Below are 5,201 nucleotides of genomic sequence, written 5' to 3' on the forward strand. Positions count from 1 at the left end.
ACTTGTTACACTTGAGGACTGTGAATCCTCTAGCCGGTTAGCCGTTGCGTTCTCAGCATCCAAGAGTCATTGTGGATCGCCGGTGAACAAAGTCTGTGAAGGTTTGGAAGTCTACCTTGAAGACTTACCAGAGTGATTGGGCGAGGACTGGGTGTCCTTAGCTCAAGGGGAATAAGGTGAAGACACGGTCTTCTGAGTTGAATCTCAGCCTCCCTAACCAGACGTACAGTTGTCACAGCAACTGGAACTGGTCCAACAAATCCTTTGTCCTCACCAAGTGACTGGTTCTATCCTCTCCCTCTCTTTACTTATAGTTTGTCTTCGTAAAGTCATTGCCTGCTTGCACTATCTGTTTGACTTCACTGTGTGACTATTTTCGTTGTTTGGCTTCATACCATCTTCCATCCTGATCTTTACTACCTAGCTGCTATTTGTCTTCGTGCTTTCACTTCATTGAATACTTGACTATGGCTTGCTTAGTGTAGTCTACCTTCCGCTGCATATCAATAGGTTCATTTCTATTGTTTGCCTTCAAAACTCTCATGTTTTGAAGACTTTCATAAAAATCGCCTATTCACCCCCCCTCTAGTCGATAACCAGCACTTTCAAGTCCCCCGCTAAGGAGAGTATTTTTAATGAGTTTAGCACATCGCCTAAAGGTGAGTGTCGGAAGATGTCCGCGGAGCTGAATTCGACGATCGAAGTCCGATCAAGCTCGACGTACGCGGTCGCAGGTGGTTCCGAACCTGTAGCCGGAAACGAGGCCGAGGTTCCGGTGGCGCAGATTCCACCCGAGGTTGGATCTGTGTGCGGCTCCAACGCCGCTGAGTCTGTAGCTTCCGTGGCGGGGTTAAACTTCCCGTCCTTGGATGGCGCGATCTGCTCCGGCTAGGGCCAGAGCAGTTACATGCACTATCTCCTGGGTGTGGTCCGATGACAGATTTAAGTCATGTTCATCGAGGTGGCAGGGAGCGGCTGCCGTGGGCTCGAATCCATCGAAGATCAAGTCTCCGCGGATATCAGCGACATAGTTCAAGCTTCCAAATCTGACCTGATGGCCAGGGGCGTAGCTGTCGATCTGCTCTAGATGGCCAAGCGAGTTGGCCCGCAGTGCAAAGTCGCCGAATACAAAGATCTGTCCGGGGAGGAAGACTTCCCCCTGGACAACATTATATTGTTGTAGATGATTGTCGGGGCCATAGAACCTCTTGAAGACGACGCAGCGGAACTCTCAATGAAAGCACCAATGTCGGTGTCAAAACCGGCGGATCTCGAGTAGGGGGTCCCGAACTGTGCATCTAAGGTTGATGGTAACAGGAGACGGGGGACACGATGTTTACCCAGGTTCGGGCCCTCTCTATGGAGCTAATACCCTACTTCCTGCTTGATTGATCTTGATGAATATGAGTATTACAAGAGTTGATCTACCTCGAGATCGTAATGGCTAGAACCCTAAAAGTCTAGCATGTATGACTATGATTATGATTATGATTATTCTTACCCCTATGGACTAAGCCCTCCGGTTTATATAGACACCGGAGGGGACTAGGGTTGTCCAAAGTCGGTTACAGAGAAGGGAATCTTCATATCAGGTCGCCAAGCTTTCCTTCCACGCCAAGGAGAGTCCCATCCGGACACGGGAGAGAGTCTTCGGTCTTGTATCTTAACAGCCCATCAGTCCGGCCAACGTATCATAGTCCGGACGCCCGAGGATCCCTTAATCCAGGACTCCCTCAGCCACGATGTGACGCATGCATGCAGCACCCGCCCCACGCACGACCCCCACGTCACGCATTCGACGCGGGTCGTGGGGAAGCGCAACGAGCGAGGGAGTTACTGCAGTAAAAACTCCGCCGCGCGCGCGCCCGCGCACCGTTCTAAGCCTGGCCCAATAACGCCCCGCGCTTATATGTGGCCCAGGCCCGGGGGCTCCTGTCGGTGTACAAAAATAGGGGTCCCTTTTTGTACCCCTTTACTTGTGCGCAGGCAGTCGCAGCCACACACCCGCAGCCACGCTTGGCGGGGCAGAGGAAGCAAAGGCTACCAGAGTCGTGCTCAAGACCAGAAGCATGAAGAGCTGAGGGGCGAGGTTCAGGAGGCGCCTCCATGGTGGCATGCAGATCTTTGTGAAAACCAAGAACATATAATGCTAGATGAGGACTAGAAGACGGATCTTGCCGGGGACATCTGCGGGGCCGCAGCCAGGCCCCCACCTGCCAAGGCTCCGCCGTCGTTCCAACATAGCGATCAACCCGCCAACAAGGCAAGCGCCTACGTGGCGACGTGCAGCTTCCAGGCCAACTCAGCAAGCACCTGTGTGGTGGCATGCAGATCTTCGTGAAGACTCTGCCATCGCGCCAACTCAGCAGCCAGCCAGCCAGCCAGCGTGGCGCTGCACGCCTAGTCAGCCTGGACGCGAGTCGGAGCGAGGCGAAGCGGCGACGAACGGGACGGGCTTCGTTACCGTCCCCAATAAAGCAAGAGGACACCTAAGTAGCGAATTTAATGTGTTTTGTCCTGTGATGTCAGACGATAAACTCGACCACTGTACAACTTTCCACCTCCTGTGTGCCACTGTGGCAGCCTCTTTTGACTATAAAAGGAGGCCCGCGGCGTACTGAGGGAGGATTCGGACTTTTTGGACCCTACATGCTTGGTAGCTAGTCCAAGAACACCAGATAAACACAAGCTGGCAGGAGTAGGGTATTACACATCACTTGCGGCCCGAACCTGGATAAATCTCTCGTGTTGATCCCTCAAACCCGCTCTTTCCACAGCCCCGCGTCCGCCGACTGTAGAACGGATTCCCCGTGATCCCATAAGTGTCGTTTCCACCGACATCCAGCATGAGCATAACCAAATAGTACTTCATCCGATCCAAATTACTTGTATTAAATTTGTCTAGATACGACACATGTGAAATCGATGCCAAGGGAATGAGACAAAATCAGGCCGCAGAAGCTACCTTGTCCCTTGCTACCGCAATCAAGTCATACGCAACAATGTTTCTGTGCTAGAATCACTTCATCGCTCTGCACTTGGGAATTCTTATGTGTGTCTGCATAAGATCTCACCCGTTTGTTTACTTCTGAAGGGGGGAGAAAAAGGTGCTCTGCCGCCATCGTGACCTTTTCGTTCTTCATCTCCCCTGTTTTATAAAGCACCGTAACCCCCACTGCATGCACACGGGCACTAATTAGTGGAACCGACCGGTCCTTTCTGAAGCTTCTAACAGCATGTAGACCCCTTGGGTTATTTGATACTACTACTGGAAAGGGTGTTAATTAACACTTGTGATGCAAGTTTTCGGCGTCAGTTAACAACCCACTGAGTAATATACGTATTGAGACAGCAGAGCGTATCATCTACTGATAATTTTGTGATCTGACGTGATCTTGTTGTACAGTTTGCACGCACGTGGTCGAAGTCGAACTCCAGGATCGAGATGAACTTGTTGATTCCCCCTACATGTTCTCACTGCTGCCCCGTCTGCATGTTCTCCTCCTCAGCTGCCACCTAATCTTGTTTGCTCCTTTAATATCCAGCGATGGGGCGGCTGACAAATTGCATCTCGTGGCAGGACCGAGGATAGATAAAGCAGGAGCAGTGAAAGGTGACTTTCAGATAAAGCGCATACCATTATTTGTCCTTGGGAGAAAGAGAACGAATCTACATCTTGGTCAGGATTAAGGAATGATGGAGTGTCAACAGTTCTAGCAGGAAGGATGAGACAGACGAACTTGGAATAACGTGTGGGAGGAGGATATATTGGCCGGCCTAATATTCCCCACACCCGATACGTCCAGATTATACCATCCCCTTTCCTCTTCGAGTTTCTGAGTAAAAATGGCAGCAAGCTGGTTCGTTTGGCAAGGCAAGAATCTTGAAACAGGATGGGTGTGGTGTTTGTGAAAAGTTATGTGCACATTTAATAGAGCCTTACTGTTATCTTTTGGTTTGCAAAAGAGTCAATTACACCATCGGTGCTAAAACTTGGCATGAAAAATCACTTTAGCGCCAAAACTTGCGGCATACATTGAACAGATGCTACAACTTGGTTTTGGCATGCATATACGGTGCAAATGGTGTTTTGTATACGGACACAATTCTGACTAGGCACGCCACATGGCAGGAGGCCCACTATCAGCAAGTAGATTTGGCGTGTGGCCTGTTATTTTTGGGAAAACAACTGAGAATTTATTTGTTCACAAAAAGGTCCTGATACGTGCCGGTCTGTCTGTCAGCGATCAAATTGTTATGAAGGAGCCAATGCCTAACCAATGCAACAGAAGCTGGTTTCAGTAAACGATCAAACGTACGCCATCTATCATTTGTTCTTAGGTGAACTGAAGACCCTACGGCCCATTTTGCACTATTGTTTCTTTAAAAATATATATACTATATTTAAATTATAATCGTGTGTTATAAATAAAATATATAGAAAAAAAATCTTAAAGCATATTCATGTATTCCCTTCGTCCCATAATATAACACACTTTTTAACACTACACTAGTGTTAAAAAAACATCTTACATTATGGGACGGAGGGAGTAGTATATAAAAGTGCTCATTCTTTAACAAATTTTTCATGTTTCTATATATTTCAATAAATGCTTACATAAGTTTAAAAATGTCGCAGTTTTAAAGAAATACTCTCTCCGTTCCTAAATATTAAATATAAGTCTTTGTAGAGATTTTATTATGGACTACATACGGAGCAAAATGAGTAAATCTACACTCTAAAATGCATCTATATACATCCGTATATGGTTCATAGTGGAATCTATACAAAGATTTATATTTAGAAACAGAGGGAGTATTAATGTAGTATATAAAAGTATTTTTCCTTTAAGAATTTTCTATACATTTTAATAAATGCTTATCTGCTTTTTAAAATGTTCACAGTTTTAACAAAATACCGATGTAGTTCAAAAAGTGTTCATGCTTTAAGAAACATATATTCACATCATGTAAAAATAGTTGGATGGGATTCGAATCAGCGACATGTAGCCATCAGGTGCACGTGGCCACCACCCCACCAAACAGTGTTAATATTTTTCAGAAACTTATAAAATATATGTAACTTACAATCTTATGTTATAAATTATATATGTAATACATTATAAATCTATTCATGCATTATTTCAAAAATTATCCATTTAATAAAAATATAATTAAAAATTATACATGTAATAATTTTC

Source organism: Triticum aestivum, chromosome 3D (genome assembly GCF_018294505.1).
Source record: "Triticum aestivum cultivar Chinese Spring chromosome 3D, IWGSC CS RefSeq v2.1, whole genome shotgun sequence".
Classification (NCBI taxonomy): domain Eukaryota; kingdom Viridiplantae; phylum Streptophyta; class Magnoliopsida; order Poales; family Poaceae; genus Triticum; species Triticum aestivum.